Below are 20,041 nucleotides of genomic sequence, written 5' to 3'. Positions count from 1 at the left end.
CAAGCACGGGTTACTTAAGACCATTTCTAACACGGATCTTTAACGGTTGAGTTCAAGGTCAGATGCAGTTGTTAACGAATCCAAATCACGTGTTGGAAATATGTGATGAAAAGACCAGGCTAGGTCTGAACCATTTAAATAGACATGCTAACACTAGGAGAGCAGAGCTACAAACATATCCTCGTATAATCGGTTTTCGGTCACATAAGAAATCCCGCCGCGTATTTCAGACAATGCATAATAAATCTTGATATTGTCTATCTTACCCTTGAAAGTGGTTATTTATTGACAACATAAATAAATTCGATAAGATTACCTCGTGTGTAAACACTTCTGTCGGCCGTTAACTTTGCTGTCCAAACATCGCTGCATGGATGTGACGTCATCAGTTTTCGTTCAAATGATTGGTCGGCTGTTTTAAGGTTTACAGGAGGCGGTATAGCGGTGTGGCAGGGACATAATTTTATAGGATGCTGGTGTCAATCAAACAGTCTCAGCCATATCTATACAAGTTAACATTCGTCGCACACAGAAACGAAGAAAGAATAATTCCAAAATATTTCACAAGAAATGTCGACTACGTAGGACTTAATATATCCTTTTAAGGATGGTTATTAAGTTGAGAAATGTTTGGCTATGCAGGACGTTAGTCGAAATGTGAATCAGTGAATATTCATGACACTAACGCAGTGTTACTGTACAGTGCTATTGTGTGTGTATAACGTTAGGGTGACGTGGACCCTGTTCTAATTGCAGTTATGCAGGTTTGGGTATGGTTATGTTTAATCTTTCATACATACATCTATTCACACACACACAAGCACACACAAATACACAGAGAGAGAGAGGTGGGTGGGATGGTTGGGGTGAGGTTGTGATATGAAACTCGGGTTAAACACGACCTCCGCAAGTTGTTGCTTGTCTTTATAGGGCTAAGTTGGATCGTATGCAACGCTCGTTTGCGGTTTTATTCGTAATTGTTTACAGGTTGACTTGACTGGGGTGGACAAGTGTTGAGTGCGGCGTAACACAATACGAAATTCAAAAAGGCAAAGAATTGTCATTATAGTTATTTGTATAAATCTAAGGGGATACGTGCACATAGATTGTCCCCTATAGTCTAAGATACGTCTGTACACGCAGATTATTATTCATGTGCAACGACCTCTGAAAAACCCAATGCATAATAGTAAAGTGTAACAAAGTGCAACATATAACAGTGAACTAATGATAGTAGACTCTAACAGTAAATGAAACACATAACTGTAGATGTAGACTCTAATAGTGAATGAAACGAATGACTGTAGACTCTTACAGTGACTGAAACAGTGAAACAGGAGATTGCGTGCGTGTCTGGGGCTTTAAGTCGACCGTTTCAGATTCTAAGTCCTACGTAGGAGATACCCACTTAGGAGATACTAACTCCTACGTAGGAGATACTAAGTCCTACGTAGGAGATATTAAGTCCTACGTAGGAGATAAAATGTCCTATGTAGGAGATACTAAGTCCGAAGAAGGAGATACCCACTTAGGAGATACTAAGTCCTACGTAGGAGATACTATGTCCTACGTAGGAGATACTAAGTCCTACGTAGGAGATAACCACTTAGGCAATACTAACTCCTACGTTGGAGATACTATGTCCTACGTAGGATATACTAAGTCCTACGTAGGAGATACTAACACCTACGTAGGAGATCCTAAGTCCTACGTAGGAGATCCTAAGTCCTACGTAGGAGATACTAAGTCCTACGTAGGAGATATTAAGTCCTACGTAGAAGATACTAAGTCCTTCGTAGGAGATAACCACTTAGGAGAAACTAACTCCTACGAAGGAGATACTAAGTCCTACGTAGGGGATACTATGTCCTTCGTAGGAGATACTATGTCCTACGTGGGAGATACTTTGTCCTACTTGGGAGATACTATGTCCTACGTAGGAGATACTAAGTCCTACGTAGGAGATACTATGTCCTACGTAGGAGATATTAAGTCCTACGTAGGAGATACTATGTCCTACGCAGTAGATAAGTGAGTGAGTGAGTGAGTGAATATTTAACGTCACATCGGCAATATTTCAGCCATATTGTGATGACAAAAAGTTACGTACTAGGAATAAACATATGTATACTAATTTGAAAACCTGCCAGCGAAGGACAGTATGACGACTAAAATATCACAATTGGATTAAAACTAGTTTGAGTTCAGTGTAAAATGCTAAATCATTTCAAAACATCACAATATAAAATCGGGCTATAGATCGCCAACAACTGAAAGTAGATCACCATACTAGGGATCATGGGGACTTACATTACGTTTGCTACCTGCATGAGCCCTAGCTGGATTTACACCATCCCCTCAGCCGCTGGCGATGGAAGGGAATTTAGCCATAATTTAAAATAACAAATATTCTACGCTTAAAAAGCATGGTTGAACTAAAGTTTTGGGACTTACGTATCCTCTCAGGAGGACAATAATTTTACGATACTTTAACCCCCTTTGAGGATACAGCCACTAACAATCGCGGTTTGCTAATTTATACTACCATTGATAATAAATGACATTTATATATTTACAAAACATATTTAAACAAAATTTATCTAATAATTCAATTTCTTTTAAAAATGCGATAATTAAATGAGAACGTACATTAAAAAAAAGATCCTTCATTGTTTTGACACTGAAATATTTATCCCTTGTGATGGAAAAATCAATACAGTCAAGCAGGATATGCTTGACTGTGATTCTCTCATCACAAGGGATACAAAATGGAGGATCCTCACCTTTAAGTAAATACTCATGAGTGTATCGAGACTGGCCAATACGGCATCGTCGTAGAATGACCTCTTCAAATCTGGACCGACAACCCAAGTAGGTGTAACCGATAGTTAGTTTTATTGCATGTAATTTATTAATACCTACTTGGGTGTCCCACTTCTTCTGCATAAAACCCCTGATGTAACTTCTTATAACTGGTTTATAATCACGATAAGGTATTAGAAGTGGTGTCACAGATTTGTTGAGAGCGGCCTTTGCAGCAGAGTCGGTCACTGTGTTACCAGTGATTCAAACATGGCTGGGTAACCAAAAAAAGACGATGTCGTATTGGCCAGTAGCAAGATTATTATGTAGTTCTATCATGTCAAGTAAAACAGGATGCTGACACGAATTGTTTTCAATTGCTTGAAGACAAGACAGCGAGTCCGAAAAAATAATAAAGTCCTTATGTTTAGACTGTTTGATATATCTGAGGGCATTTAGAATGGCCTTTGATTCGGCTGTAAACATGGAAGCGTGATCTGGTAATCTAGTTGATAATGTTTTGGATCCAATGACAGTGGCACAAGCAACTGGGCCAACATCCTTGGATCTATCTGTAAATATAGATTTATATGTATTATATGTACTTCTTAATTGATTAAATTCTTGTTTATACTGTAACTGATTTGTTTCTGATTTCTTTAGTTTGATTAATGTCAGGTCAACTCTTGGCTGGACCAACTGCCAAGGTGGAGACGAGAGCAGGCGGAAAGGAGATATGTTAGTGAGTGCAATATTAGCAGCTGAAATAAAAGGTTGAATTCGTATTTCCAGAGGTGGAATTAGCGATGACTTTTTACCGTAAAGATCTTCATACAGAGGATTAAATACACAATTGTAAGCAGGGTTAGACTTATTAGCATATAACTTGGTTATGTCCTGTAACGAGAGTTTAATTCGGCGTTGTTTTAGGGATGGCTCGTCAGCTTCAACGTAAAGACTGTCAATAGGAGAAGTTCGGAAAGATCCAAGACATAGTCTTAGACCTTGATGGTGAATAGAATCAAGCACTTCAAGATTACTTTTACAAGCTCCACCATAGACGATGGAACCATAATCAAGCTTGGAACGGATCAACGATCTATACAAGTGTAGGAAGGTTGACTGATCACCTCCCAACTTAGAGTTAGAGACAATTTTCAAGAGATCCAAAGCTTTCAGACATTTTGTTTTAAGAGTGTGAGTGAGTGAGTGAGTTATTATTTAACGTCACATCGGCAATATTTCAGCCATATCGTGACGAGAACATTTGAGATTGAAATGGAATATGTGTATAATATAAAAAACCTGCCAACGAAGGGCAGTAAAACAACTAGAATATCACAGATATGTATGTAAAACCAGCAATTAAACTAAAATATGTTAATTTGAAATGACAATACAATATAAAAACGGACTATAGATCGCCAATAACTGAAGGTAGATCACCATACTAGGAACCATGGGGACTTACATTACTTTTGCTACCTACATGGATCCTAGTTGGATTTACACCAACCCTTCAGCCATTGGCGACAGAAGAGAAATCTAGCCATAAATTAAAAGCACACATATTCTACGATTAAAAACGTGGTAAGCCTAAATTTACTCTAAATGTGTTGGGACTTACGTACCCCCTCAGGAGGACAATAATTTTACAATACTTCAACCCCCTTTGAGGGTACAGCCACTAACAATCTAAGTTGATAATCTAAACTACCAATTATAAAACCTTATCTATCTACAAAACATATATCAAAATTCATTTAACAGATCTATCTCCTTTAAAAAATCAATGATTAAATGATAGTTAACATTACTAAAAAGGTCCTTTATTGTTTTGACATTAAAATATCTACCCCTTATGATGGAGAATTCAACACAGTCAAGCAGGACATGCTTGACCGTGGTTCTCTCATCACAAGGGATACAAAACGGAGGATCCTCACCTTGCAATAGGTACCCATGAGTGTATCTAGTGTGGCCAATACGACATCGTCGCATGATGACCTCTTCAAATCTGGACTGACAACCCAAGTAGGTGTAACCAATGTAGGGTTTTATGGCATGTAATTTATTAATACCTACTTGGGTGTCCCACTTCTTTTGCATCAGATCGCGGATGTATGTTCTAATGCTAGCTTTGTAATCAGAGTAAGGAATAAGAAGTGGTGTCACAGATTTGTTGAGTGCTGCCTTTGCAGCAAGATCGGCCATTGTATTCCCAGAAATACCAACGTGACTGGGTAACCAACAGAGGACGATGTCGCATTGGCCAGTTGCAAGATCATTATATAATTCTATAATTTCTATTAAAAGTGGATGTTTACAAGAAATATTTTTAATCGCCTGAAGGCAAGAAAGAGAGTCTGAAAATATGATATATTGTTTATATTTAGGGTGTCTATTTATATAGTTAAGAGCTGTTAGTATTGCGTTTGCTTCTGCTGTGAAAATTGAACTGTCATTGGGTAATCTGGAAGATATTGTTTTGGACCCAATGACAGTGGCACAAGCAGCCGCGTCACTGTCCTTGGACCCATCTGTAAATAAGGATTTATATGTATTATATGTACTTTTTAATTGATTATATTCTTGTTTATATAGTAAGTCATTAGTTTCTGATTTTTTAAATTTAGTGAGTGTTAGGTCGACTTGTGGCCTAACCAATTGCCAAGGAGGAGAAGAAAGAAGACGGGAAGGAGCTATATTTTCCAGCTCAATGCCGGCAGCAGCAATAAATGGCTGAATTCTGAGCCCAAGAGGCGGAACAAGAGAGAAGACTTTTTGTCGTATAAATCCTCGTAGAGAGGATGAAAAACACAATTAAATGCAGGATTTGACTCGTTAGAATATAGTTTAGTTACATACTGCAAGGATAATTTTATACGGCGTTGGTTAAGAGATGGCTCATCGGCCTCGACGTAAAGACTGTCAATAGGAGAGGTTCTAAAAGATCCAAGACAAAGTCTTAGACCTTGGTGATGGATAGAATCAAGTATTTTAAGGTTGCTTTTACAGGCTCCACCGTATACAATGGAGCCGTAATCAAGTTTCGAACGGATGAGAGATCTGTAGAGGTGTAGGAGGGTAGTTTGGTCCCCTCCCCACTTAGAATTGGAAACGACTTTCAACAGATCAAGTGCCTTCAGGCATTTAGCTTTAAGTGACTTAATGTGTGGCAGAAAAGTTAAATGCGAATCAAAAATAAGACCTAAGAACTTGGCCTCCTTCACAACTTTGATGGGTGTGCCATTTAGAGATAGTTCCGGGATCTTTATGCGGTTTATATTTACGGCAGAAATGTATACAATTAGTTTTGGATTTAGAAAATTTAAACCCGTTTTCAAGACACCATTTATTTATTTTGTTTAAACACATCTGCATTTGCCGTTCAATGGTATGCATATTTTTACCACGACAAGAAATATTAAAATCATCCACAAATAACGAGCCATCTATGGAATCGTTTAAAACTTTTGATAAACTATTTATCTTTATACTAAATAGTGTGACAGACAAAATACTGCCTTGTGGAACACCCTGATCCTGATTGTAATGATCAGACAGGGTTGATCCCACGCGGACTTGAAATTGTCTGTCCTTTAAAAAGTTGGCTATAAATTGAGGCAAACGGCCTCGCAAACCAAAGCCATGTAAATCTTTTAAAATGCCATATTTCCAGGTTGTGTCATATGCCTTTTCAAGATCAAAAAAGATAGACACAGCGTGTTGTTTATTAATAAGAGCGTTTTTAACAAATGATTCCAAACGCACTAAGTGATCGACAGTACTTCTGTTTTTACGGAAACCACATTGTATATCTGTTAGAAGGTTATTTGTTTCCAAGTACCAAACAAGTCGATTATTTATCATTCGTTCCATGGTTTTGCAAACACAGCTAGTGAGTGAAATAGGTCTATAATTTGACGGATCCGTATGATCACGTCCAGGTTTAGGTATAGGTACTACTATAGCGTCACGCCATGAGGGAGGAAAGTTACCTGATGTCCAAATATCATCAAAGATATTTAAAAGCGTTTCTAGACAGGATTCTGGTAAATGCTTCAGGAGTTGATAATGTATGTTATCAGCCCCTGTAGCAGTATCGTGAGCTTGTTCAAGAGCAGTATGGAGCTCATGAAGAGAAAATAGTTCATTATAGTCTTCACCGTTATCTGAATTGAAATTAATAGTTTTCTTTTCTTGTTGTTTTTGATATTGTTGGAATTTAGGTACATAATTAGAAGAGGAAGAATGTTTAGCAAGAGTTTCCCCCAGTTTGTTCGCAATATCTGATTTATCAGTAAGTAATTGTTCTCCATGTTTAAGATGATGGACGCTAGATTTGGTACCTTTACCTTTAATTTTCTGTATCATGTTCCACACTTTAGACATGGGTGTTCGAGAATTTATTTTGGATACATAATTTTGCCAAGATTGGCGTTTATTCTGTTTAAAGGTACGGCGCGCTTTAGCATTTAAAATTTTAAATTTATTTAAGTTATGCACCATAGGGTGGCGACGGAAATAATGTTCTGCTTTTTTTCCTTGCCTTTCTAGCTTGTTTGCATTCATCGTTGAACCAAGGTTTTCGAATATGTGGAATTGCAGAGGACTTTGGTATACATTCATCAGCTATGATGTTCAGTTCATCAGAAAAGCATTTGATAGCATCAGGAACATCAACAAAAAATTCAGGTTTAAGTTTCGTAACACACAGCAGTTCATAAAGAGGCCAGTTAGCCTTTCTAAAATTCCATCTTGATGATGGAGGAACATCAGATGGGGTTACAGGTTTTAGTAGAGTAGGAAAATGATCACTTCCACAGAGATCATCGTGAACTGACCATTCAAATTCATTCAGTAAGTTGGAGTCAGTTATTGACATATCAAGAGCTGAATATGATCCTGTGCCAGGATGTAAATATGTATTTGTACCATCATTATATATACATAAATTATTATTCGAAATAAAATCCTCCAAAACTTGACCTTTTGCGTTTGTGGCCACACCACCCCAGAGAGGGTTGTGCCCATTCAAATCACCCATGAATATACAAGGCTTGGGTAGTTGATCGTAGAGAGTTTGTAGTTCAGCCTGCTGAAGAGTTGATGAAGGTGGAATGTACAATGAACACAGAGTAAGTGTAACGTTCAAAGTAATTCGCACTGCAACTGCTTGAAGATTAGTTTTAGTGTAACAGGGCTATGAATAACATCATTCCTTACAAGGATTGATGATCCTCCAGTGGCTCTAGCACCAGGTGGAGAAAAACAATGATATGCATTATAGTGACGGAAGTCAAAAGTATTTGTCTGCTTTAGATACGTTTCTTGCAAGCAGAAAGCTGAAGGTTTAAAGTCTTGGACTAATAGGTGCAGTTCATTAAGATTAGTGTTTAGGCCTCTGCAATTCCACTGAATAATATGTGAAGAAACTATTTCTTCGGAGGGTTTATTGGGGATCTACCCCTTGCTTTCCTTGAGGGCGACAAGCTATGTGCCCGCATTTGGATGTTTTCGGACACATCCATGTCCTCTAAGGATCCAAACTTGTTAAAAATTTGGATTTGGTCATTTGAACCTTTGAGGCTCTGCTACTTTGGCATTTTTGCAAATCATTTCTGGCTTTGATTTTATGCTTGGTAATATGTTTCCCATTATTTTGTGATTGATGTTTTGGTATGGGCTGTAATGATGATGACGAGGATTGTTCTGGAGAAGATGACCGTGACTGAACTTGAAGTGTTTTTGGAATTGATTCAGCTGTCTGAGTGGACTGGTTGGGTGAGTATATTTCAGGCTTTTCTGTATCCACCCATGTCAGATCAGTTTGGCAGAGTGTTGATGAAGTGGATACAGTGACTTTGTGACTGACGGCAGAGGGCGCTCTCGTAATTGAGGCATAAGAAGTATTTGGTTCCGGTGTGGGAACAAGAAGTTTCTTAGCATCAGCAAAACTGATATTCTGTGTAAATTTAATTTTATTGATCTCCATTTGTTGCTTCCAGATTGGACATTGTTTAGAGAAAGAAGAATGTGTCCCAGAGCAGTTGACGCATTTCTTAATGGTATTATTGCAATCCTCAGTAACATGAGTTTTCTCACTGCAATGAGCGCATGTGACCGAGTTAGTACAGTTATTTGCACCGTGTCCGTACTTCTGGCATTTGAAACATCTCAGTGGATTAGGAATAAAAATATCAACACTGATATTGCAATATCCTGCTCTAACTGATTTTGGAATGGTTGGAGAAGAAAAATGGAAGAGATAAGTATTGGTAGGTTGTGTTTCAGAGTTTATTCGGGTTGTAAATCTCTTAACGAAAAGCACTCCTTGTTCTTTCATTTCTGATACGATGTCGAGTTCAGTCATATCAGCAAATAATCGATCTCGATCTCTGACAATCCCTTTGCTCGTGTTCAGAGTTCTGTGTGGAGAAACTGATACCGGAACGCCAACAAACAACTCGGTTGACAACAGGTTGGCTGATTGCTGTTTCCTGTTACATTCTATAAGAAGGGATCCTGAACGCAATCTTTTGATATTCTTTACCTCACCTGCGATACCATGTATACCTTTTGATACTGCAAAAGGGTTTAATTTTATAGCTGATTTGTCAAGTGTCTCGATCACGAGAAATCGTGGCCAATATTCGATTGACGTGGACGGTCGTGGTTCATCATCATCATCATTGTCAAGCTGACGTTTGTTTCTTTTAAGGGGGGGTTGTGTAAGCCATAGTAAGTTTAGTATGGTTCATCATCTGAGCTCCCCACCCACCACGGAGTATCACAAGGACAATGCTAAAAGCAAGTGGGCCTCCGACTTGCAGCACCAAGGATACTCAGATGAGATACTCCAGCAGAAGAATTATAAATAATAAATCCACTAGATTGGCCCATGAGCCACCGCCTTCTGGGCATACGACTCTAGGCAAATTTAACATTAATTGAATTTGTAAATCAATATAAATTTAGTGAAGTAAGTTGACCAATGCCCCTATCAGGATTATTAATAGCAATCAAATTTGTGCAATTTCAAATATAATGCACAGGGCATGACGTGACCAGCCGATTGGTTGAACCGGGCCCATTCAACCACCCGTCTAGGTGAAGTAAGGGGCGAAGTGGTGTGTTGGGCAAAGGAACACTGTTCCCGGACCCAGTGCCCTCAACCACCAGCCTCCCGTCCTCCACCGACACAGGGGCGCAACCCACGGCAAACGGGTTGGTGGACCAAAATATCCCCCCCGGGTCCACAACGGGGGGGTTGAAAGGCGCTTAGCGTGACCCAGCACCCACCACGAGGAGGTGGCCTTTCATGGGTGCCTGTTTTAAGATATTTGATATGAGGTAGGAATGTAAGATGATGGTCATATATGATACATGTACCTAAGAATTTAGCTTCTTTAACTACTTTTATGGGGGTACCCGATAGATGTAAGTCTGGGTCTTTATGTGATGTATACTTACGACAGATATGGATGCAGTTAGTTAGACTTAGAAAACTTAAAGCCATTTTGTTCGGACCAATCATTGAGTTTATTGAGACAGACTTGCAACTGTCTCTTAATTGTGCGCATATTTTTACCTCGACATGAAACATTAAAATCATCGACAAATAACGACCCGTCAATAGAGTCGTTTAAAACTTTAGATAAGCTGTTGATTTTTATACTAAACAACGTTACCGACAATATGCTGCCTTGTGGTACACCCTGATCTTGGTCGTAAAAATCAGACAAGGTGGATCCCACTCGAACCTGGAAATGCCTGTTTGCCAAAAACTGTGATATGAAATTTGGCAAACGGCCTCTCCAACCCATGTTATGAAGATCTGTTAAAATTCCATGTTTCCAGGTGGTATCATAAGCTTTCTCTAAGTCAAAAAATATAGATACGTTGTGTTGTTTATTAATAAAACCATTCTTCACAAAAGTTTCCAGTCTAACCAAATGGTCAATGGTACTTCTGTTTTTCCTAAACCCACACTGGATATCCGTAATCAGTTCATTTGTTTCTAAGTACCATATTAGTCTGTTATTGACCATTCGTTCCATGGTCTTACAAACAGAACTAGTAAGCGATATTGGCCTATAGTTTGAAGGATCAGTGTGATCACGGCCAGGTGTCGGTATAGGAATGACGACAGCATTACGCCATGATGAAGGAAAATTTCCCGTTGTCCAGATGTGAACGAATATATTTCATAAAGTTTCTAAACAGGAATCAGGTAAATGTTTAAGTAACTGATAATGAATATTATCAGAACCTGTAGCAGTATCATGAGCTTGCCCCAAGGCAATATGCAGCTCATGAATGGAGAAAACCTCATTATAGTCCTCCCCATTATCTGAAGCAAAATTGCGTTTCTTTTTTTCTGCGTGTTTAGGTTTTTTTAAATTTCGGTGTAAAATTTGTTGAAGATGAATGTTGAGCTAACGTTTCTCCCAATTTATTTGCTATGTCAGATTTACTGAGTGTGTCACCATCCTTCAGATGATGAACACTAGATCTTGAACCTTTACCTTTTATCCTTTGCACCATATTCCAAACTTTGGACATAGGTGTTCGAGAATTAAGTTTGGACACATACTCCCGCCAAGACTGCCGTTTGTTTTGTTTGAAGGTACGAGGTGCCTTAGCATTAAGTATTTTAAATTTATTCAAGTTATGGACAGTTGGGTTCGCTTTTCTAGCATGTTTACAATCTGAACTTACGCATGGTTTCCGCACATGTGGACTCGTAGAGGACTTTGGTATACAATGATCAGCTATATCATTTAAAGCGTCAGAAAATACCTGAATAGGATCAGCTACATCACTGAAAAAATTAGTTTGTAGTTTTGATTTACACATAGTTTCTTACAAGGACCAGTTAGCCTTGGAAAAATTCCATCTTGTGTATTTCTGAAAGTATAGTTGGGAAGTGGTCACTTCCACAAAGGTAATTATGGACTGACCAATCAAATTCATTGAGAAGGTTAGAGTCAGCCAGAGACAAGTCCAAAGAAGAGTAAGTGCCGGTTGCAGGATGGAGGTAAGTGTGTGAATCATCATTATATATACAGAGATCATTATCTGAGAAGAAATCTTCTATTATTTTACCTTTAGTGTTAGTGTTTGTACTACCCCAGATCGGGTTATGACCATTTAGGTCACCCACGATAACACAGGGTTTCGGAAGTTGATTATAGAGCGATTGGAGATCAGCAAGATGAATTGCTGAATTTCGGAATATATAGCGAGCATAATGTAAAAGCCACGTGAAAAGTAATCCGCACTGCAAAGGCTTGGAGATTAGTTTTAAGTGTTAAAGGACTATGGATAATATCCTACTTAACAAAGATTGAAGATCCTCCAGTGGCCCTGTCACCCGGAGGAGAAAAAGAATGATATCCAATGAACTGACGTAAATTAAAATCGTCCGCCTGCTTCAGGTAGGTTTCCTGTAAGCAGAAAGCTGATGCTTATTAATCCTGAATCAATAGCTGTAATTCATTGAAGTTGGTCTTTAGTCCTCTACAATTCCATTGGACAGTACGTGAAGAAACTATGTCTTTGGTGGGTTGATTGGGGATCTACCCCTTGTCGGTTTTTTGGGCGACAAGCTATGAGCCCTGTACTGGATGTTTTCAGAGACATCCATGTCTTCGAGAGATCCAAACTTATTGTAAATTTGGATTTTGTCTTCTGTCCCTTTTGAGGCTTTGCCACTATGGTATTCGTTTATTGGTTTGTTTTTTTGTTTCGATACTTGCTTCCCATTAATTCCAGATGGAAGTTTGGAAGTAGACTGTGATGATGATTATCCCTGGGAAGATGGCCGAGATTCATATTGCTCTAGCAGTTGTTGTGGATGTTGATACAACGGTTTGCGTTGACTGGTCAGGAGAGTAGAGCTTGGGTGCATCAGAGTCAACCCATGTCAAATTAGTTTGGCATTGTGTTGATGAAGTGGACACAGTTGAAGTTACATTTTGATGAGTTCCGGATCTCGTAACTGAAGCATAGGACTCATTTGGTTCTGGTGTGTGAACAACACGTTTTTTGGCATCAACAAAACTAATATTCCTTGTGAATTCAATTTTATTAATATCCATTAGTTGTTTCCAGATTGGACTTTTTTGAAAGAGATGAATTAGTACCAAAGCAGTTAGTGCATTGTTTAAGGTTGTTATAACAATCTTCAGTAACATGGGTTTTTTGGCTGCAGTGAGCGCATGTAATAGAATTTGTGCAGTTGTTTACACCATATGACCATACTTTTGGTATTTGAAACATCTCAATGGGTTGGGAATATAAATATCAACGTTGAGATGACAATACCCTGCTTTAATTGATTTTGGAGCAGTTGGATAAGAAAAATGGAATAGGTAAGTGTTTGTTGGTTTAGTCTCAGAGTTTTTCCGTGTTGTGAATCGTTTCACAAACGTCATTCCTTGTTCTTTCATTTCAGAGACTATGTCTAATTCACTCATATCTGCAAATAGTTGATCCCAGTCTCTGACGATTCCTTTGCTTGTGTTCAAAGTTCTATGTGGAGATACCAAAACCGGTATTCCAACAAACAGCTGAGTTGACATCAAATTTGTTGATTGCTGTTTCCTGCTGCATTCGATGAGCAAAGAGCCTGAGCGCAATCGTGTGATATTGCGGACCTCTCCTGCAATACCATGTACACCATTTGACACTGCAAAAGGGTTAAATTTTAAAGGAGATTTGTCAAGAGTCTCGAGAACTAAAAATCGTGGCCAGTATTCAATTGAGGTAGACGGTCGTTGGTCGTCATCATCACTGTCCAATTGACGTTTGTTTCGTTTTGGGGGGATTTGGTAGTCCATATTTAGCGTAGAAGGTTCTTCATCCGAGCTCCCCACCCGCCATGGAGTATCATAAAGACAATGCTAAAAACAAGTGGATATCCGACTTGGAGCACCAAGGATACTCAGATGATATACTCCAGCAGAAAAACTAAAAGTTTAATTATTCCACTGAATTGGCCCATGAGCCACCGCCTTCTGGGCATACGACTCTAGGCAAAAGGAACAATCGTTCTAATTTAAAGTCAATTCAAAATTTGTGAAATCTTTTTTTTTCCAAAGCCCAAAACAGGATCATTTAAATAAATCAAATTTGTGCAATATAAAATAGAATGCACAGGGCTTGGCATGTCGAGCCGATTGGTTGAACCGGGCCCATTCAACCTCCCGTCTAGGTGAAGTAAGGGCCGAAGTGGTGTGTTGGGCAAAAGGAACACTGTTCCTGGCTCCAGTGGCCTCATCCACCAGAATCCCGTCCTCCACCGACACAGGGGCGCAACCCACGGCAAACAGGTTGGTGGACCAAATATACCCCCGGGTCCACAACAGGGGATCGAAGAGCTCTTGGCGTTACCCAGCACCCACCACGAGGAGGTGGCTCTTCACGGGTGCCTACGTAGGAGATACTAAGTCCTACGTAGGAGATACTAAGTCCTACGTAGGAGATATTAAGTCCTACGTAGGAGATATTAAGTACTACGTAGGAGATAGTAAGACCAAAAAAAAATTTCACCGTGGCCCTACTACGCTTCCGTACTGGCATGATAAATAATCTTCACAAGTTATTCCTCCTTCTCATCATGACAAGGACACCAGAATACTGACGTGGCACGAACAACTCTTACGGGTGTGCATACTTTCAGGTTAACCCAGTGTTTGCACGATGGGTGTGTGCATTCTGCCCATGAGACAAACTCGATGCTCTGGCATCCTTCGAGTTCCTGTGGTGTAAATCTGTGACAGTGACAGCAAAGTTCATCATCTGTGATCTCATTTTCTTCGTCAGAAGAATCAACGACGGGATCGATTCTAAGGAAGTAAATGCCTGATGTACCTAGCTGAGGAGACGATGATTTATCTGTCATGATGTTTTGTCTCGATTTTGTTTTTTTATTTGCAGATTTTCTTTTCTTCACAGGGGGATTGCAAACTTGATGTTCTCTAACTTTCTCCATAATTGAATCCTCTGTAATGCCCTTGCCACCGACGACCGCACTAAGAACTTTCCTCTCCTTTGTAGACTGCGATTTATCAGTCAAAACGCTCTGTTTTGAAAAAAAAGAAAGGTCTTGACAGACGATGTTGTTGTTTTGTCGTTAGAATTGTCGACACGTTCGGATCTATCAGCGTCTTCACATGGGGTGTGAAAAACAGTTGAAGGGGCAAAGTTAATGCGACTTACAGTACCGTTATCAAATGGATAAATCCCACACGTCTTGAACGATGACTGTAGATTTGATGGAGTTAATGCCAAGGAGTACGCTTTACATGCCAGTTCACAAACGGAATGTTTTGCAACAGCAACGATGGCATTGATCCTCATGAATTTATGTCGGAGATTGTTGTAAATCTTGGAAAAAGATCCAAAACAGCAGACGTCCAAAGGTTGTGTTCACAAGCCCAGGTTATCAGCGATAATGACACATGCAATCTATGTCCATCATAGAAAATAAGCAAGGGACGATTAACAGACGCTGTGACGGAATTCTTCAGGAAATGGTGTTCAAGATATTTCGGATTTCGACCATCCAGAATCAGAAACAGTTCCGGCTGCTCCTGGTGTCGATCCTGTCATGTTTTCTTCACGCATTCTTTTCCCCTTGAAAACAAAATACGGGGGTATTACGGCGCCTGAAGCACTACCGCACCCTATAATCGTAGTAGTGCTAGATCTCGGACAGGTGACAGCATATGGGGTGGCCTGACTTGACCATACCACAGACGGAGGAGTGTGGTTTTCCACAATTCCCTTCTCATCAATGTTGTATATCCGATGTGGGTTATCCTTCAAGTTGTACTTGTCAAGAATCTGTCCAAGTTCTTTGAAGTAGTGTCCGACCGTTTCGTGGGACGTAGCCTTCGCACGCTGTAACTCAAGTGATCTTGGTTTTTGGACTTTGAGATCATGCCAACGCGACAAGAAATTATAAAACCATTGCATAGACCGTGGTTCGTCGGTTTTGGATTTCTTCCCCAGGTGAATTGCTAAATCTGTAGCAAGGTCGGCAACATCAGAACGTGTATATCCAAAGCCAAAGTCGGCCATTGCTTGAATATGAACAACAAGATTTCTCTCCTCTTTGATTGACAACAAAGGCTCAGGACCAGACTTTAAACACTCCATACCAATATTCCCACTAGTACGGTCACGGAGAGTAGCAAAGGGAACAGAAAAGTTTTTAGCAGCTTTCCTAACAGACATTCCGTCAATAACGGCTTCATACGCATTTTCCAAAGCCTCAGATGAATATTGGCGCTATTGTCCCCTTCCAGTATACTGGCCATTCGTCAAAACCTAAACTAAATATATGCTATTAATCTCTGTTCAGAAACAACGATTTGCTGTTTTTCGAAAAACGATAAGTGATGACCCTTCCCATCTTCCATAGATTTTCTTTACGATGGCAATGTCACGTGATATATAATGTGACAAAATGATGACAAGACGTAAAGAAACAGACGACGAGTTACTGTGTAATTTACAAGCTATGATTGATCAAGATGTAGCATTTATTTGCAAGTCACTTTTTTACATTAGTAATCTCAGTCGTAAAATAGGAGTTTCACATCTATTTATTGATATTTACCTTGTTGATCTTGACACGAAGCATTTTCGTAGTCCGAGCGATAGAATTCCGACTCTCGGCTGAATGTATCTGCCTGATGTCGCGAAATCTCCTAGCGTATCATGAGAAAACTTATACAAAATGTCTGACCGAAAACCGATTCTGAACGAAAACAAATGACGGTGGGATACTATATCTTTCTGAAAAGATCCTTTGGGATCGTTTCCTGCAGACAAATTTCGCCCAAGATCGCCCGAGTTGCGGCCGTCCAAACGTTACCACCCAAGCCCAGGACCGCTACATCCGGGTTGCTCACTTGCGTCATCGTTTTGCCGCAGCCGTAGAGACTGAACAGTGATTTGAGAATAATTTCAGGAACCGATTGCGTGAAGTGGGGTTTCGACCAAGAAGGCCAGTTGTCTCCCCTGTTTTGAGAGACTTCCATCGGCACAATCTCTTAAGGCACAATCGAGTCCGGAACTTGAACCTTAGAAACTGGAGGCGAGTCTAGTTCAGTGATGAATCACGATTTCTTCTTCACCGGTGAGATTGAAGACAGCGTGTTTACAGTGGAAATGAACGTTTTGACGCTATTTGCATTCGATAGATCGACAAACATCGGTGGATTAAGTATCATGGTGTAGGGTGCCATATCCAGCACACAAATATCAGATTTATTAGTGGCTCAGGGGAATTTGACAGGGAATCGGTACGTCAACGAAGTGTTTGCACATCACATGCTTCCGATTATGGACCGACAGAGGGAGTTGTTCCAGCATGACAACGCGACTTCTATCACCACATCTAAACCCGATGGGATACCTATGGGAAGAATTCGATCGACGTGTACGTCAACGACAAAACACGCTTCCACAACCGGCCATCGTATTGCAGGAAGAGTGGGGGAAAATACCGCAAGAACGACTTCGTCGACTGATCCAGTCTGTGCCGAGTAGTAATTGGTGCCAATAGTGGCCGTACAAAGTACTGAATTTGATGCCATGGGCTTGTGGGCTCAAGTAAACAGAAACACAACAATAAAGGCTGGTATTGACGAACACTTGTCTATAGACATGTGAATTTTCACTTTTTAACCATTGAATTATACATGAATAAACTGTTTTGAAACTAATGCAGTAAACAACATTTTTGAAGAGTGTGGACAATTTGAATTGTCACAAATGTGATATAAAATTAGCAAACATTACAACGTAAGAAGAAACTTTATCACCGAAAAAGAAGCAGAAAAGAAAAACATTTAGACCTGTTTTGCTTGAGCAACGTGTCTGTTGTATTTAAATACATGTATTTCCACGCTGTACATGCACTGGTTACTGGGATGCCAACACGTACTTTGCCATACTCCGCACAAGGAAGCACATCTATCATACGGGAGTTTCAACTTATGTCATACCGTCCATATACCGTTCGTTATCTTTGCGGAGTTGTCACCAGTTATTGATTTTGTGTCGAACTCAGATACCCAGCCGTCAGTACATAACTTGGTAATTCATTGACAGAAAGCCGTATCTGGACTGGATAAATACAAAAAGGTGAGGTGAAGTGAAATGGGGTTTAACGTCGCACTTATAAATGTTTCGCTCATATGACGACGTGCAAATGTGTGTATGTGTGGCTGCTTGTACTAACCCAGACTTAAGGCGGTTTTATAGTACTAGCTCACTGAGATACCATGCCGCAGTTAAGCATGAATACCCAATTCAGACACATTATACTGACTCCGAGTCGACCAGTCCTTGTTGTACTCATTAATGCCGAGCGCCAGGCAGGGACCAACAAGTGCCATATTGTAACGTCTTTTGGAATGATGTGGCCCGGGATCGAACCAGCTACCTTCCGCTCCTCAGGCGAACGCTCCTCAGGCGATTGATAAATAAAAAGCTGTTGAGGGTTTTCATTGGAGTGAATGCCACTCAGTATTTGTATATTGAGTCAAAAAAACAACCTTCACATTCTTTCTTCAGGGCACTATAAAAGAACAAGAGATGGTAAGATGGTTAAATTGTTATTATTTCATTGCTGATATCTGTGTGATGTACTCGATACACTGACAGTGCCATAATCAGTTCCATTAGGCTACACCGCCGTTCCAAAACATGGGTATACAGAATGTCAAGTCACAAGAACAAAAATGCGACATTTCTCAGTTCAATATCGTGTATGGCCGCCCCGGCCGCCTCTGGGTCCAACGGAGGTGACGTTGGGCCCACAGCAGACGTTGACGTTGATGAAACGGCGTCAATATTGGCCCACGATATGGACGTCGAGAATGGAGATTGGCAGCCCGCAACGGATTCCGAATGGTCTGTGAGGACAGTCGACCTCTAAACATCTCAGCCCTGGTTCGTTTAGCCGGCAGAAATTTGTCACGTAGGTGACGTAGGACGATTTGACGGTCTTCTGCTCGTGACGTCACACGTGGACGACCCGACCTTGGGCGATCAGAAGTGGTGCCAGTTTGTTGTAGATGATCTCGCAAGTCATACACAGTACGACGGCTGCATCCCATTGCTCTTGCGACGTCAATAACTGATCTTCCCGCTTGCAACATGCCAACGGCACGTTCACGTTGCACATGTGACAATCGTGGCATTTCAAGTCAATGCAAACACGTGCATATGAAGAAAACTTCGATGTGAAGATCACGTGATCGACTGCACGTGCAAAACCTGATTTGGCACTAACGTCATTTGCACGACGAATGGATGGGTTTGAGTGGGTTTTGCTAACGTTTTTCTAGAGTCGAAAGATAGGGATCCCATTTCGGATACATAGATGTATCATCAGAGAAAAATTATTCATTATTTTTCAAATTACATTTTGTGAAGTTTCTTTTTTGACTCAGTATATTATTTATTTAGACGACTGTATAAAACACTTATGTTGCAGGTCAACGGAATGCTGGTGAATGGGGACCAAAGCAGGTATGCTTCTATTAGCCACTGGTACCTTCTTACGAATGAATCCCTCTAATACTTGATTGCCGAATACCACATAGGCGTGGTGGCCTCTGAGTACACCAGACTAGGTTTGGAAGACAACCACATAACATAAAAATTTAGATGTTAAGGATAGGACAATTAAATAGTTTGGTTGCTTTGGTTGTTCTGACAACTCTTGAGAACAATGTCGTGCTGGAATAACTAAATGTTGAAAATATTGGTGGAAAATTAGTAAGGTATAATAAGAATACTCCATTAAGAATAAGTTATTGCCAAACCTACGCAAATGTGATAATAATAATAATAATATGTGTATTTATAATGCGCTGAATTCCTCACATAAGGCATGCTCAAAGCGCTACATATTTACAAATATTTACAAAGGGAAAGTTTATGCTAGAACGAGGCTGAAATTTTTGGAAAGTTAAGTTATAGATCGTAATATTTTCTGAAAAGATGGGTTTTCAGGGAACTTTTAAATGAGTCAATGGAGGGAGACATTTTGAGTTCAGTCGGGAGTTGATTCCACAACTGTGGAGCACCATAGCTGAAGGAGCGAAACCCGAATGCCTGTCTAGGAATAGTGAGAAGGTGTCTATCTGCCGATCTTAACATTCTGGAAGGATTGTGCTTGGTGACTAGCTCAACAAGGTACTCTGGAGCC

The 20,041-nt window shown here is 40.0% G+C and overlaps 1 protein-coding gene across 1 annotated transcript in view; it reads left to right on the top strand.

The window, feature by feature from the left end:
* The window catches only part of LOC124277563, a 66,886-nt gene that overhangs the window by 4,266 nt on the left and 42,579 nt on the right, over positions 1-20,041 (top strand). The window contains exon 2 of the mRNA XM_046713280.1: positions 19,325-19,359. The gene's annotated coding sequence lies outside the window, so the exon portion shown is untranslated. The remainder of the gene's footprint in view (positions 1-19,324; positions 19,360-20,041) is intronic.

This window comes from Haliotis rubra, unplaced genomic scaffold, assembly GCF_003918875.1.
Source record: "Haliotis rubra isolate DU_JTF1 unplaced genomic scaffold, ASM391887v1 Scf223, whole genome shotgun sequence".
In the NCBI taxonomy this organism is placed as follows: domain Eukaryota; kingdom Metazoa; phylum Mollusca; class Gastropoda; order Lepetellida; family Haliotidae; genus Haliotis; species Haliotis rubra.
Note: the sequence above shows the minus strand (reverse complement) of the source record. Positions and strands in the feature narration are given on the sequence as shown.